The 17,024-nt window shown below is 34.7% G+C and overlaps 4 non-coding genes across 4 annotated transcripts; all 4 read left to right on the top strand.

Annotated features, from left to right (window-relative positions):
* The first annotated feature begins 1,106 nt into the window (after positions 1–1,106).
* TRNAN-AUU (transfer RNA asparagine (anticodon AUU)) lies at positions 1,107–1,180 on the top strand. The gene has a single exon. It is a non-coding gene; the product is annotated as a tRNA-Asn (tRNA).
* A 5,769-nt stretch (positions 1,181–6,949) lies between these two features.
* TRNAN-AUU (transfer RNA asparagine (anticodon AUU)) lies at positions 6,950–7,023 on the top strand. Its single transcript has one exon. It is a non-coding gene; the product is annotated as a tRNA-Asn (tRNA).
* Positions 7,024–10,453: 3,430 nt separating this feature from the next.
* TRNAN-AUU (transfer RNA asparagine (anticodon AUU)) lies at positions 10,454–10,527 on the top strand. The gene has a single exon. It is a non-coding gene; the product is annotated as a tRNA-Asn (tRNA).
* Positions 10,528–11,619: 1,092 nt separating this feature from the next.
* Positions 11,620–11,693, top strand: TRNAN-AUU (transfer RNA asparagine (anticodon AUU)). The gene has a single exon. It is a non-coding gene; the product is annotated as a tRNA-Asn (tRNA).
* Positions 11,694–17,024: the final 5,331 nt, after the last annotated feature.

Below are 17,024 nucleotides of genomic sequence, written 5' to 3' on the forward strand. Positions count from 1 at the left end.
TCCCACCCAGGGACGTAATTGACCTTGTTATCAGATTTTGGTGATCTTTAAGTAGACAAGTCAAATTTCATACCCCCTGTTATGGTGTAGGGTACCTGGCCTTCTCTGATGTAATCAGAGTTAGATTTGATTCAGCGATTTTATAAAAAACAGCTAGGAAGCACAATTTTACAGTGGGTTGCAGAGAAAAAAAATATGCTGGCAGAAAAATCCAATTGAGTGATTAAACAGCTCTTCATTTTCTGGCTTTATTTTTATGCTAACAAATTTGTTCTCTGAAAAGTGTCCACAAAGCCAAGTCTCTGATTAACACCTTTGTAAGGATGGTTTTTCACCTATTACTAAATTAAACTTGCTTCATTGGAAAGGCAGCAAGATGCATCCTCATTTCAATGTCTACTGAAATAATACAGGTTGACACCAGGAAACATTAACGCCACTGCATCCTTGCTGCTTTCTCGTGTGGAAGTCTGTTTAATGTGAAAACAAGGTGATATCTAATTAGCACACAGGTAAGGAATTACGAAAATCTTTATTTAAGGGTGAAGATGTTTCTCACAAAATTGTTGCCCCAATGCATCATTGAAATTCAAGCTGGAAAGATGATTTTAATATATCACTTGTACATTTTGTATTGCTCTTCTGGTGACAATGTAGTTTTTTTGTCAATTACCATTTTAATAACAGGGTAAAGAAAATTAAGTGGATTTTTGAAAGAAAACTATACTGTCAATATACTATTAAAACAAATTAAAATGGTAAAAGTTATTGTACTTTAAGTAAAAATAAAAGAGCAAAAATATCAATCCCAGTTTTGATTACTTAAATTAACAAAAAAAATGCATATAGCAAAGGATAGTTTCAATCTGCCTACCTCTGGGTTATGGGTCCAGCATGCTTCCATTGCAGTACTCTGCTGCCCATGTAAGTGCAAGAGATCCTGAAGCACTCACTCATCATGGGAAAGTACCAATGTGTTTATTCGTTGGTTGATGGAAGAAACATCTTACAAAAACTCTCCAGATTATTGATTTTTTAATGTTTTTCTAGGAAACGTTCTAGATGTATGCTTATTAGCCTTTGTCAGGATGGACTTTTTGCAAAGTGTCTCTGTGGCGCAATCGGTTAGTGTGTTTGGCTATTAACCAAAAGGTTGGTGGTTCAATCCCACCCAGGGATGTAATTAACCTTGTGATCAGATTTTGGTGATATTTAAGTAGACAAGTCAAAATTTCAAACCTCCTCTTATGGTGTAGGGTACATGGCCTTCTCTGATGTAATCAGAGTTAGATTTGATTCAGTGATTTTATAAAAAACAGCTAGAAAGCACAATTTAGCAGTGGGTTGCAGAGAAAAAAAATATGCTGGCAGAAAAATCCAATCGAGTGATTAAACAGCTCATCATTTTCTGGCTTTATTTTTATGCTAACAAATTTGTTCTCTGAAAAGTGTCCACAAAGCCAAGTCTCTGATTAACACCTTTGTAAGGATGGTTTTTCACCTATTACTAAATTAAACTTGCTTCATTGGAAAGGCAGCAAGATGCATCCTCATTTCAATGTCTACTGAAATAATACAAGTTGACACCAGGAAACATTAACGCCACTGCATCCTTGCTGCTTTCTCATGTGGAAGTCTGTTTAATGTGAAAACAAGGTGATATATAATTAGCACACAGGTAAGGAATTAAGAAAATCTTTATTTAAGGGTGAAGATGTTTCTCACAAAATTGTTGACCCAATGCATCATTGAAATTCAAGCTGGAAAGATGATTTTAATATATCACTTGTACATTTTGTATTGCTCTTCTGGTGACAATGTAGTTTGTTTTTGTCAATTACCATTTTAATAATAGGGTAAAGAAAATTAAGTGGATTTTTGAAAGAAAACAATACTGTCAATATACTATTAAAACAAATTAAAATGGTAAAAGTTATTGTACTTTAAGTAAAAATAAAAGAGACAAAATATCAATCCCAGTTTTGGATTACTTTAATTAACAAAAAAAAAATGCATATAGCAGAGGATAGTTTCAATCTGCTTACCTCTGGGTTATGGGCCCAGCATGCTTCCATTGCAGTACTCTGCTGCACATGTAAGTTCAAGAGATCCTGAAGCACTCACTCATCATGGGAAAGTACCAATGTGTTTCTTCGTTGGTTGATGGAAGAAACATCTTACAAAAACTCTCCAGATTATTGACTTTTTAAAGTTTTTCTAGGAAACGTTTTAGATGAATGCTTATTAGCCTTTGTCAGTATGGACTTTTGCAAAGTGTCTCTGTGGCGCAATCAGTTAGTATGTACGGCTATTAACCAAAAGGTTGGTGGTTCAATCCCACCCAGGGACCTAATTGACCTTGTTATCAGATTTTGGTGATCTTTAAGTAGACAAGTCAAAATTTCAAACCCCCTGTTATGGTGTAGGGTACCTGGCCTTCTCTGATGTAATCAGAGTTAGATTTGATTCAGTGATTTTATAAAAACAGCTAGGAAGCACAATTTAGCAGTGGGTTGCAGAGAAAAAAAATATGCTGGCAGAAAAATCCAATTGAGTGATTAAACAGCTCTTTATTTTCTGGCTTTATTTTTATGCTAACAAATTTGTTCTCTGAAAAGTGTCCACAAAGCCAAGTCTCTGATTAACACCTTTGTAAGGATGGTTTTTCACCTATTACTAAATTAAACTTGCTTCATTGGAAAGGCAGCAAGATGCATCCTCATTTCAATGTCTACTGAAATAATACAGGTTGACACCAGGAAACATTAACGCCACTGCATCCTTGCTGCTTTCTCATGTGGAAGTCTGTTTAATGTGAAAACAAGGTGATATCTAATTAGCACACAGGTAAGGAATTAAGAAAATCTTTATTTAAGGGTGAAGGTGTTTCTCACAAAATCGTTGCCCCAATGCATCATTGAAATTCAAGCTGGAAAGATGATTTTAATATATCACTTGTACATTTTGTATTGCTCTTCTGGTGACAATGTAGTTTGTTTTTGTCAATTACCATTTTAATAATAGGGTAAAGAAAATTAAGTGGATTTTTGAAAGAAAACAATACTGTCAATATACTATTAAAACAAATTAAAATGGTAAAAGTTATTGTACTTTAAGTAAAAATAAAAGAGCCAAAATATCAATCCCAGTTTTGGATTACTTTAATTAACAAACAAAAAAATGCATATAGCAGAGGATAGTTTCAATCTGCCTACCTCTGGGTTATGGGCCCAGCATGCTTCCATTGCTGTACTCTGCTGCACATGTAAGTGCAAGAGATCCTGAAGCACTCACTCATCATGGGAAAGTACCAATGTGTTTCTTCGTTGGTTGATAGAAGAAACATCTTACAAAAACTCTCCAGATTATTGACTTTTTTAAGTTTTTCTAGGAAACGTTTTAGATGAATGCTTATTAGCATTTGTCAGTATGTACTTTTAGCAAAGTGTCTCTGTGGCGCAATCAGTTAGTGTGTACGGCTATTAACCAAAAGGTTGGTGGTTCAATCCCACCCAGGGACGTAATTGACCTTGTTATCAGATTTTGGTGATCTTTAAGTAGACAAGTCAAATTTCATACCCCCTGTTATGGTGTAGGGTACCTGGCCTTCTCTGATGTAATCAGAGTTAGATTTGATTCAGTGATTTTATAAAAACATCTAGGAAGCACAATTTAGCAGTGGGTTGCAGAGAAAAAGAAATATGCTGGCAAAAAAACCAAATTGCGTGATTAAACAGCTCTTCATTTTCTGGCTTTATTTTTATGCTAACAAATTTGTTCTCTGAAAAGTGTCCACAAAGCCAAGTCTCTGATTAACACCTTTGTAAGGATGGTTTTTCACCTATTACTAAATTAAACTTGCTTCATTGGAAAGGCAGCAAGATGCATCCTCATTTCAATGTCTACTGAAATAATACAAGTTGACACCAGGAAACATTAACGCCACTGCATCCTTGCTGCTTTCTCATGTGGAAGTCTGTTTAATATGAAAACAAGGTGATATCTAATTAGCACACAGGTAAGGAATTAAGAAAATCTTTATTTAAGGGTGAAGATGTTTCTCACAAAATCGTTGCCCCAATGCATCATTGAAATTCAAGCTGGAAAGATGATTTTAATATATCACTTGTACATTTTGTATTGCTCTTCTGGTGACAATGTAGTTTGTTTTTGTCAATTACCATTTTAATAATAGGGTAAAGAAAATGAAGTGGATTTTTGAAAGAAAACAATACTGTCAATATACTATTAAAACAAATTAAAATGGTAAAAGTTATTGTACTTTAAGTAAAAATAAAAGAGACAAAATATCAATCCCAGTTTTGGATTACTTTAATTAACAAAAAAAATGCATATAGCAGAGGATAGTTTCAATCTGCCTACCTCTGGGTTATGGGCCCAGCATGCTTCCATTGCAGTACTCTGCTGCACATGTAAGTGCAAGAGATCCTGAAGCACTCACTCATCATGGGAAAGTACCAATGTGTTTCTTCGTTGGTTGATGGAAGAAACATCTTACAAAAACTCTCCAGATTATTGACTTTTTAAAGTTTTTCTAGGAAACGTTTTAGATGAATGCTTATTAGCCTTTGTCAGTATGGACTTTTGCAAAGTGTCTCTGTGGCGCAATCAGTTAGTTTGTACGGCTATTAACCATAAGGTTGGTGGTTCAATCCCACCCAGGGACCTAATTGACCTTGTTATCAGATTTTGGTGATCTTTAAGTAGACAAGTCAAAATTTCAAACTCCCTGTTATGGTGTAGGGTACCTGGCCTTCTCTGATGTAATCAGAGTTAGATTTGATTCAGTGATTTCATAAAAACATCTAGGAAGCACAATTTAGCAGTGGGTTGCAGAGAAAAAGAAATATGCTGGCAAAAAAATCAAATTGCGTGATTAAACAGCTCTTTATTTTCTGGCTTTATTTTTATGCTAACAAATTTGTTCTCTGAAAAGTGTCCACAAAGCCAAGTCTCTGATTAACACCTTTGTAAGGATGGTTTTTCACCTATTACTAAATTAAACTTGCTTCATTGGAAAGGCAGCAAGATGCATCCTCATTTCAATGTCTACTGAAATAATACAGGTTGACACCAGGAAACATTAACGCCACTGCATCCTTGCTGCTTTCTCATGTGGAAGTCTGTTTAATGTGAAAACAAGGTGATATCTAATTAGCACACAGGTAAGGAATTAAGAAAATCTTTATTTAAGGGTGAAGATGTTTCTCACAAAATTGTTGACCCAATGCATCATTGAAATTCAAGCTGGAAAGATGATTTTAATATATCACTTGTACATTTTGTATTGCTCTTCTGGTGACAATGTAGTTTTTTTTGTCAATTACCATTTTAATAATAGGGTAAAGAAAATTAAGTGGATTTTTGAAAGAAAACTATACTGTCAATATACTATTAAAACAAATTAAAAATGGTAAAAGTTATTGTACTTTAAGTAAAAATAAAAGAGAAAAAATATCAATCCCAGTTTTGATTACTTAAATTAACAAAAAAAAATGCATATAGCAAAGGATAGTTTCAATCTGCCTACCTCTGGGTTATGGGTCCAGCATGCTTCCATTGCAGTACTCTGCTGCACATGTAAGTGCAAGAGATCCTGAAGCACTCACTCATCATGGGAAAGTACCAATGTGTTTATTCATTGGTTGATGGAAGAAACATCTTACAAAAACTCTCCAGATTATTGATTTTTTAATGTTTTTCTAGGAAACGTTCTAGATGTATGCTTATTAGCCTTTGTCAGTATGTACTGTTTGCAAAGTGTCTCGGTGGCGCAATCGGTTAGTGTGTTCGGCTATTAACCAAAAGTTTGGTGGTTCAATCCCACCCAGGGACATAATTGACCTTGTGATCACATTTTGGTGATATTTAAGTAGACAAGTCAAAATTTCAAACCCCCTCTTATTGTGTAGGGTACCTGGCCTTCTCTGATGTAATCAGAGTTAGATTTGATTCAGTGATTTTATAAAAAACAGCTAGGAAGCACAATTTAGCAGTGGGTTGCAGAGAAAAAAAATATGCTGGCAGAAAAATCCAATTGAGTGATTAAACAGCTCTTCATTTTCTGGCTTTATTTTTATGCTAACAAATTTGTTCTCTGAAAAGTGTCCACAAAGCCAAGTCTCTGATTAACACCTTTGTAAGGATGGTTTTTCACCTATTACTAAATTAAACTTGCTTCATTGGAAAGGCAGCAAGATGCATCCTCATTTCAATGTCTACTGAAATAATACAGGTTGACACCAGGAAACATTAACGCCACTGCATCCTTGCTGCTTTCTCGTGTGGAAGTCTGTTTAATGTGAAAACAAGGTGATATCTAATTAGCACACAGGTAAGGAATTACGAAAATCTTTATTTAAGGGTGAAGATGTTTCTCACAAAATTGTTGCCCCAATGCATCATTGAAATTCAAGCTGGAAAGATGATTTTAATATATCACTTGTACATTTTGTATTGCTCTTCTGGTGACAATGTAGTTTTTTTGTCAATTACCATTTTAATAACAGGGTAAAGAAAATTAAGTGGATTTTTGAAAGAAAACTATACTGTCAATATACTATTAAAACAAATTAAAATGGTAAAAGTTATTGTACTTTAAGTAAAAATAAAAGAGCAAAAATATCAATCCCAGTTTTGATTACTTAAATTAACAAAAAAAATGCATATAGCAAAGGATAGTTTCAATCTGCCTACCTCTGGGTTATGGGTCCAGCATGCTTCCATTGCAGTACTCTGCTGCCCATGTAAGTGCAAGAGATCCTGAAGCACTCACTCATCATGGGAAAGTACCAATGTGTTTATTCGTTGGTTGATGGAAGAAACATCTTACAAAAACTCTCCAGATTATTGATTTTTTAATGTTTTTCTAGGAAACGTTCTAGATGTATGCTTATTAGCCTTTGTCAGGATGTACTTTTTGCAAAGTGTCTCTGTGGCGCAATCGGTTAGTGTGTTTGGCTATTAACCAAAAGGTTGGTGGTTCAATCCCACCCAGGGATGTAATTAACCTTGTGATCAGATTTTGGTGATATTTAAGTAGACAAGTCAAAATTTCAAACCTCCTCTTATGGTGTAGGGTACATGGCCTTCTCTGATGTAATCAGAGTTAGATTTGATTCAGTGATTTTATAAAAAACAGCTAGGAAGCACAATTTAGCAGTGGGTTGCAGAGAAAAAAAATATGCTGGCAGAAAAATCCAATTGAGTGATTAAACAGCTCTTTATTTTCTGGCTTTATTTTTATGCTAACAAATTTGTTCTCTGAAAAGTGTCCACAAAGCCAAGTCTCTGATTAACACCTTTGTAAGGATGGTTTTTCACCTATTACTAAATTAAACTTGCTTCATTGGAAAGGCAGCAAGATGCATCCTCATTTCAATGTCTACTGAAATAATACAGGTTGACACCAGGAAACATTAACGCCACTGCATCCTTGCTGCTTTCTCATGTGGAAGTCTGTTTAATGTGAAAACAAGGTGATATCTAATTAGCACACAGGTAAGGAATTAAGAAAATCTTTATTTAAGGGTGAAGGTGTTTCTCACAAAATCGTTGCCCCAATGCATCATTGAAATTCAAGCTGGAAAGATGATTTTAATATATCACTTGTACATTTTGTATTGCTCTTCTGGTGACAATGTAGTTTGTTTTTGTCAATTACCATTTTAATAATAGGGTAAAGAAAATTAAGTGGATTTTTGAAAGAAAACAATACTGTCAATATACTATTAAAACAAATTAAAATGGTAAAAGTTATTGTACTTTAAGTAAAAATAAAAGAGCCAAAATATCAATCCCAGTTTTGGATTACTTTAATTAACAAACAAAAAAATGCATATAGCAGAGGATAGTTTCAATCTGCCTACCTCTGGGTTATGGGCCCAGCATGCTTCCATTGCTGTACTCTGCTGCACATGTAAGTGCAAGAGATCCTGAAGCACTCACTCATCATGGGAAAGTACCAATGTGTTTCTTCGTTGGTTGATAGAAGAAACATCTTACAAAAACTCTCCAGATTATTGACTTTTTTAAGTTTTTCTAGGAAACGTTTTAGATGAATGCTTATTAGCATTTGTCAGTATGTACTTTTAGCAAAGTGTCTCTGTGGCGCAATCAGTTAGTGTGTACGGCTATTAACCAAAAGGTTGGTGGTTCAATCCCACCCAGGGACGTAATTGACCTTGTTATCAGATTTTGGTGATCTTTAAGTAGACAAGTCAAATTTCATACCCCCTGTTATGGTGTAGGGTACCTGGCCTTCTCTGATGTAATCAGAGTTAGATTTGATTCAGTGATTTTATAAAAACATCTAGGAAGCACAATTTAGCAGTGGGTTGCAGAAAAAAAGAAATATGCTGGCAAAAAAACCAAATTGCGTGATTAAACAGCTCTTCATTTTCTGGCTTTATTTTTATGCTAACAAATTTGTTCTCTGAAAAGTGTCCACAAAGCCAAGTCTCTGATTAACACCTTTGTAAGGATGGTTTTTCACCTATTACTAAATTAAACTTGCTTCATTGGAAAGGCAGCAAGATGCATCCTCATTTCAATGTCTACTGAAATAATACAAGTTGACACCAGGAAACATTAACGCCACTGCATCCTTGCTGCTTTCTCATGTGGAAGTCTGTTTAATATGAAAACAAGGTGATATCTAATTAGCACACAGGTAAGGAATTAAGAAAATCTTTATTTAAGGGTGAAGATGTTTCTCACAAAATCGTTGCCCCAATGCATCATTTAAATTCAAGCTGGAAAGATGATTTTAATATATCACTTGTACATTTTGTATTGCTCTTCTGGTGACAATGTAGTTTGTTTTTGTCAATTACCATTTTAATAATAGGGTAAAGAAAATGAAGTGGATTTTTGAAAGAAAACAATACTGTCAATATACTATTAAAACAAATTAAAATGGTAAAAGTTATTGTACTTTAAGTAAAAATAAAAGAGACAAAATATCAATCCCAGTTTTGGATTACTTTAATTAACAAAAAAAATGCATATAGCAGAGGATAGTTTCAATCTGCCTACCTCTGGGTTATGGGCCCAGCATGCTTCCATTGCAGTACTCTGCTGCACATGTAAGTGCAAGAGATCCTGAAGCACTCACTCATCATGGGAAAGTACCAATGTGTTTCTTCGTTGGTTGATGGAAGAAACATCTTACAAAAACTCTCCAGATTATTGACTTTTTAAAGTTTTTCTAGGAAACGTTTTAGATGAATGCTTATTAGCCTTTGTCAGTATGGACTTTTGCAAAGTGTCTCTGTGGCGCAATCAGTTAGTTTGTACGGCTATTAACCATAAGGTTGGTGGTTCAATCCCACCCAGGGACCTAATTGACCTTGTTATCAGATTTTGGTGATCTTTAAGTAGACAAGTCAAAATTTCAAACTCCCTGTTATGGTGTAGGGTACCTGGCCTTCTCTGATGTAATCAGAGTTAGATTTGATTCAGTGATTTCATAAAAACAGCTAGGAAGCACAATTTAGCAGTGGGTTGCAGAGAAAAAAAATATGCTGGCAGAAAAATCCAATCGAGTGATTAAACAGCTCTTCATTTTCTGGCTTTATTTTTATGCTAACAAATTTGTTCTCTGAAAAGTGTCCACAAAGCCAAGTCTCTGATTAACACCTTTGTAAGGATGGTTTTTCACCTATTACTAAATTAAACTTGCTTCATTGGAAAGGCAGCAAGATGCATCCTCATTTCAATGTCTACTGAAATAATACAGGTTGACACCAGGAAACATTAACGCCACTGCATCCTTGCTGCTTTCTCATGTGGAAGTCTGTTTAATATGAAAACAAGGTGATATCTAATTAGCACACAGGTAAGGAATTAAGAAAATCTTTATTTAAGGGTGAAGATGTTTCTCACAAAATCGTTGCCCCAATGCATCATTGAAATTCAAGCTGGAAAGATGATTTTAATATATCACTTGTACATTTTGTATTGCTCTTCTGGTGACAATGTAGTTTTTTTGTCAATTACCATTTTAATAACAGGGTAAAGAAAATTAAGTGGATTTTTGAAAGAAAACTATACTGTCAATATACTATTAAAACAAATTAAAATGGTAAAAGTTATTGTACTTTAAGTAAAAATAAAAGAGCAAAAATATCAATCCCAGTTTTGATTACTTAAATTAACAAAAAAAATGCATATAGCAAAGGATAGTTTCAATCTGCCTACCTCTGGGTTATGGGTCCAGCATGCTTCCATTGCAGTACTCTGCTGCCCATGTAAGTGCAAGAGATCCTGAAGCACTCACTCATCATGGGAAAGTACCAATGTGTTTATTCGTTGGTTGATGGAAGAAACATCTTACAAAAACTCTCCAGATTATTGATTTTTTAATGTTTTTCTAGGAAACGTTCTAGATGTATGCTTATTAGCCTTTGTCAGTATGTACTTTTTGCAAAGTGTCTCTGTGGCGCAATCGGTTAGTGTGTTTGGCTATTAACCAAAAGGTTGGTGGTTCAATCCCACCCAGGGACGTAATTAACCTTGTGATCAGATTTTGGTGATATTTAAGTAGACAAGTAAAAATTTCAAACCTCCTCTTATGGTGTAGGGTACATGGCCTTCTCTGATGTAATCAGAGTTAGATTTGATTCAGTGATTTTATAAAAAACAGCTAGGAAGCACAATTTAGCAGTGGGTTGCAGAGAAAAAAAATATGCTGGCAGAAAAATCCAATTGAGTGATTAAACAGCTCTTCATTTTCTGGCTTTATTTTTATGCTAACAAATTTGTTCTCTGAAAAGTGTCCACAAAGCCAAGTCTCTGATTAACACCTTTGTAAGGATGGTTTTTCACCTATTACTAAATTAAACTTGCTTCATTGGAAAGGCAGCAAGATGCATCCTCATTTCAATGTCTACTGAAATAATACAAGTTGACACCAGGAAACATTAACGCCACTGCATCCTTGCTGCTTTCTCATGTGGAAGTCTGTTTAATGTGAAAACAAGGTGATATCTAATTAGCACACAGGTAAGGAATTAAGAAAATCTTTATTTAAGGGTGAAGATGTTTCTCACAAAATCGTTGCCCCAATGCATCATTGAAATTCAAGCTGGAAAGATGATTTTAATATATCACTTGTACATTTTGTATTGCTCTTCTGGTGACAATGTAGTTTTTTTGTCAATTACCATTTTAATAACAGGGTAAAGAAAATTAAGTGGATTTTTGAAAGAAAACTATACTGTCAATATACTATTAAAACAAATTAAAATGGTAAAAGTTATTGTACTTTAAGTAAAAATAAAAGAGCAAAAATATCAATCCCAGTTTTGATTACTTAAATTAACAAAAAAAATGCATATAGCAAAGGATAGTTTCAATCTGCCTACCTCTGGGTTATGGGTCCAGCATGCTTCCATTGCAGTACTCTGCTGCCCATGTAAGTGCAAGAGATCCTGAAGCACTCACTCATCAAGGGAAAGTACCAATGTGTTTATTCGTTGGTTGATGGAAGAAACATCTTACAAAAACTCTCCAGATTATTGATTTTTTAATGTTTTTCTAGGAAACGTTCTAGATGTATGCTTATTAGCCTTTGTCAGTATGTACTTTTTGCAAAGTGTCTCTGTGGCGCAATCGGTTAGTGTGTTTGGCTATTAACCAAAAGGTTGGTGGTTCAATCCCACCCAGGGACGTAATTAACCTTGTGATCAGATTTTGGTGATATTTAAGTAGACAAGTCAAAATTTCAAACCTCCTCTTATGGTGTAGGGTACATGGCCTTCTCTGATGTAATCAGAGTTAGATTTGATTCAGTGATTTTATAAAAAACAGCTAGGAAGCACAATTTAGCAGTGGGTTGCAGAGAAAAAAAATATGCTGGCAGAAAAATCCAATTGAGTGATTAAACAGCTCTTCATTTTCTGGCTTTATTTTTATGCTAACAAATTTGTTCTCTGAAAAGTGTCCACAAAGCCAAGTCTCTGATTAACACCTTTGTAAGGATGGTTTTTCACCTATTACTAAATTAAACTTGCTTCATTGGAAAGGCAGCAAGATGCATCCTCATTTCAATGTCTACTGAAATAATACAAGTTGACACCAGGAAACATTAACGCCACTGCATCCTTGCTGCTTTCTCATGTGGAAGTCTGTTTAATGTGAAAACAAGGTGATATCTAATTAGCACACAGGTAAGGAATTAAGAAAATCTTTATTTAAGGGTGAAGATGTTTCTCACAAAATCGTTGCCCCAATGCATCATTGAAATTCAAGCTGGAAAGATGATTTTAATATATCACTTGTACATTTTGTATTGCTCTTCTGGTGACAATGTAGTTTGTTTTTGTCAATTACCATTTAATAATAGGGTAAAGAAAATTAAGTGGATTTTTGAAAGACAACAATACTGTCAATATACTATTAAAACAAATTAAAATGGTAAAAGTTATTGTACTTTAAGTAAAAATAAAAGAGCCAAAATATCAATCCCAGTTTTGGATTACTTTAATTAACAAAAAAAAAAAGCATACAGCAGAGGATAGTTTCAATCTGCCTACCTCTGGGTTATGGGTCCAGCATGCTTCCATTGCTGTACTCTGCTGCACATGTAAGTGCAAGAGATCCTGAAGCACTCACTCATCACGGGAAAGTACCAATGTGTTTCTTCGTTGGTTGATGGAAGAAACATCTTACAAAAATTCTCCAGATTATTGACTTTTTAAAGTTTTGCTAGGAAACGTTTTAGATGAATGCTTATTAGCCTTTGTCAGTATGGACTTTTGCAAGGTGTCTCTGTGGCGCAATCAGTTAGTATGTACGGCTATTAACCAAAAGGTTGGTGGTTCAATCCCACCCAGGGACCTAATTGACCTTGTTATCAGATTTTGGTGATCTTTAAGTAGACAAGTCAAAATTTCAAACCCCCTGTTATGGTGTAGGGTACTTGGCCTTCTCTGATGTAAACAGAGTTAGATTTGATTCAGTGATTTTATAAAAACATCTAGGAAGCACAATTTAGCAGTGGGTTGCAGAGAAAAAAAATATGCTGGCAGAAAAATCCAATTGAGTGATTAAACAGCTCTTTATTTTCTGGCTTTATTTTTATGCTAACAAATTTGTTCTCTGAAAAGTGTCCACAAAGCCAAGTCTCTGATTAACACCTTTGTAAGGATGGTTTTTCACCTATTACTAAATTAAACTTGCTTCATTGGAAAGGCAGCAAGATGCATCCTCATTTCAATGTCTACTGAAATAATACAGGTTGACACCAGGAAACATTAACGCCACTGCATCCTTGCTGCTTTCTCATGTGGAAGTCTGTTTAATATGAAAACAAGGTGATATCTAATTAGCACACAGGTAAGGAATTAAGAAAATCTTTATTTAAGGGTGAAGATGTTTCTCACAAAATCGTTGCCCCAATGCATCATTGAAATTCAAGCTGGAAAGATGATTTTAATATATCACTTGTACATTTTGTATTGCTCTTCTGGTGACAATGTAGTTTGTTTTTGTCAATTACCATTTTAATAATAGGGTAAAGAAAATGAAGTGGATTTTTGAAAGAAAACAATACTGTCAATATACTATTAAAACAAATTAAAATGGTAAAAGTTATTGTACTTTAAGTAAAAATAAAAGAGACAAAATATCAATCCCAGTTTTGGATTACTTTAATTAACAAAAAAAAAATGCATATAGCAGAAGATAGTTTCAATCTGCTTACCTCTGGGTTATGGGTCCAGCATGCTTCCATTGCAGTACTCTGCTGCACATGTAAGTTCAAGAGATCCTGAAGCACTCACTCATCATGGGAAAGTACCAATGTGTTTCTTCGTTGGTTGATGGAAGAAACATCTTACAAAAACTCTCCAGATTATTGACTTTTTAAAGTTTTTCTAGGAAACGTTTTAGATGAATGCTTATTAGCCTTTGTCAGTATGGACTTTTGCAAAGTGTCTCTGTGGCGCAATCAGTTAGTATGTATGGCTATTAACCAAAAGGTTGGTGGTTCAATCCCACCCAGGGACCTAATTGACCTTGTTATCAGATTTTGGTGATCTTTAAGTAGACAAGTCAAAATTTCAAACCCCCTGTTATGGTGTAGGGTACCTGGCCTTCTCTGATGTAATCAGAGTTAGATTTGATTCAGTGATTTTATAAAAACAGCTAGGAAGCACAATTTAGCAGTGGGTTGCAGAGAAAAAAAATATGCTGTCAGAAAAATCCAATTGAGTGATTAAACAGCTCTTTATTTTCTGGCTTTATTTTTATGCTAACAAATTTGTTCTCTGAAAAGTGTCCACAAAGCCTAGTCTCTGATTAACACCTTTGTAAGGATGGTTTTTCACCTATTACTAAATTAAACTTGCTTCATTGGAAAGGCAGCAAGATGCATCCTCATTTCAATGTTTACTGAAATAATACAGGTTGACACCAGGAAACATTAACGCCACTGCATCCTTGCTGCTTTCTCATGTGGAAGTCTGTTTAATGTGAAAACAAGGTGATATCTAATTAGCACACAGGTAAGGAATTAAGAAAATCTTTATTTAAGGGTGAAGGTGTTTCTCACAAAATCGTTGCCCCAATGCATCATTGAAATTCAAGCTGGAAAGATGATTTTAATATATCACTTGTACATTTTGTATTGCTCTTCTGGTGACAATGTAGTTTGTTTTTGTCAATTACCATTTTAATAATAGGGTAAAGAAAATTAAGTGGATTTTTGAAAGAAAACAATACTGTCAATATACTATTAAAACAAATTAAAATGGTAAAAGTTATTGTACTTTAAGTAAAAATAAAAGAGCCAAAATATCAATCCCAGTTTTGGATTACTTTAATTAACAAACAAAAAAATGCATATAGCAGAGGATAGTTTCAATCTGCCTACCTCTGGGTTATGGGCCCAGCATGCTTCCATTGCTGTACTCTGCTGCACATGTAAGTGCAAGAGATCCTGAAGCACTCACTCATCATGGGAAAGTACCAATGTGTTTCTTCGTTGGTTGATAGAAGAAACATCTTACAAAAACTCTCCAGATTATTGACTTTTTTAAGTTTTTCTAGGAAACGTTTTAGATGAATGCTTATTAGCATTTGTCAGTATGTACTTTTAGCAAAGTGTCTCTGTGGCGCAATCAGTTAGTGTGTACGGCTATTAACCAAAAGGTTGGTGGTTCAATCCCACCCAGGGACGTAATTGACCTTGTTATCAGATTTTGGTGATCTTTAAGTAGACAAGTCAAATTTCATACCCCCTGTTATGGTGTAGGGTACCTGGCCTTCTCTGATGTAATCAGAGTTAGATTTGATTCAGTGATTTTATAAAAACATCTAGGAAGCACAATTTAGCAGTGGGTTGCAGAGAAAAAGAAATATGCTGGCAAAAAAACCAAATTGCGTGATTAAACAGCTCTTCATTTTCTGGCTTTATTTTTATGCTAACAAATTTGTTCTCTGAAAAGTGTCCACAAAGCCAAGTCTCTGATTAACACCTTTGTAGGGATGGTTTTTCACCTATTACTAAATTAAACTTGCTTCATTGGAAAGGCAGCAAGATGTATCCTCATTTCAATGTCTACAGAAATAATACAGGTTGACACCAGGAAACATTAATGCCACTGCACCCTTGCTGCTTTCTCATGTGGAAGTCTGTTTAATGTGAAAACAAGGTGATATCTAATTAGCACACAGGTAAGGAATTAAGAAAATCTTTATTTAAGGGTGAAGATGTTTCTCACAAAATCGTTGCCCCAATGCATCATTGAAATTCAAGCTGGAAAGATGATTTTAATATATCACTTGTACATTTTGTATTGCTCTTCTGGTGACAATGTAGTTTGTTTTTGTCAATTACCATTTTAATAATAGGGTAAAGAAAATGAAGTGGATTTTTGAAAGAAAACAATACTGTCAATATACTATTAAAACAAATTAAAATGGTAAAAGTTATTGTACTTTAAGTAAAAATAAAAGAGACAAAATATCAATCCCAGTTTTGGATTACTTTAATTAACAAAAAAAAATGCATATAGCAGAGGATAGTTTCAATCTGCCTACCTCTGGGTTATGGGCCCAGCATGCTTCCATTGTAGTACTCTGCTGCACATGTAAGTGCAAGAGATCCTGAAGCACTCACTCATCATGGGAAAGTACCAATGTGTTTCTTCGTTGGTTGATGGAAGAAACATCTTACAAAAACTCTCCAGATTATTGACTTTTTAAAGTTTTTCTAGGAAACGTTTTAGATGAATGCTTATTAGCCTTTGTCAGTATAGACTTTTGCAAAGTGTCTCTGTGGCGCAATCAGTTAGTATGTACGGCTATTAACCATAAGGTTGGTGGTTCAATCCCACCCAGGGACCTAATTGACCTTGTTATCAGATTTTGGTGATCTTTAAGTAGACAAGTCAAAATTTCAAACCCCCTGTTATGGTGTAGGGTACCTGGCCTTCTCTGATGTAATCAGAGTTAGATTTGATTCAGTGATTTTATAAAAACAGCTAGGAAGCACAATTTAGCAGTGGGTTGCAGAGAAAAAAAATATGCTGGCAGAAAAATCCAATTGAGTGATTAAATAGCTCTTCATTTTCTGGCTTTATTTTTATGCTAACAAATTTGTTCTCTGAAAAGTGTCCACAAAGCCAAGTCTCTGATTAACACCTTTGTAAGGATGGTTTTTCACCTATTACTAAATTAAACTTGCTTCATTGGAAAGGCAGCAAGATGCATCCTCATTTCAATGTCTACTGAAATAATACAGGTTGACACCAGGAAACATTAACGCCACTGCATCCTTGCTGCTTTCTCATGTGGAAGTCTGTTTAATATGAAAACAAGGTGATATCTAATTAGCACACAGGTAAGGAATTAAGAAAATCTTTATTTAAGGGTGAAGATGTTTCTCACAAAATCGTTGCCCCAATGCATCATTGAAATTCAAGCTGGAAAGATGATTTTAATATATCACTTGTACATTTTGTATTGCTCTTCTGGTGACAATGTAGTTTGTTTTTGTC

The sequence above is a fragment of the Pseudophryne corroboree genome, unplaced genomic scaffold, assembly GCF_028390025.1.
Source record: "Pseudophryne corroboree isolate aPseCor3 unplaced genomic scaffold, aPseCor3.hap2 scaffold_387, whole genome shotgun sequence".
Taxonomy (NCBI): domain Eukaryota; kingdom Metazoa; phylum Chordata; class Amphibia; order Anura; family Myobatrachidae; genus Pseudophryne; species Pseudophryne corroboree.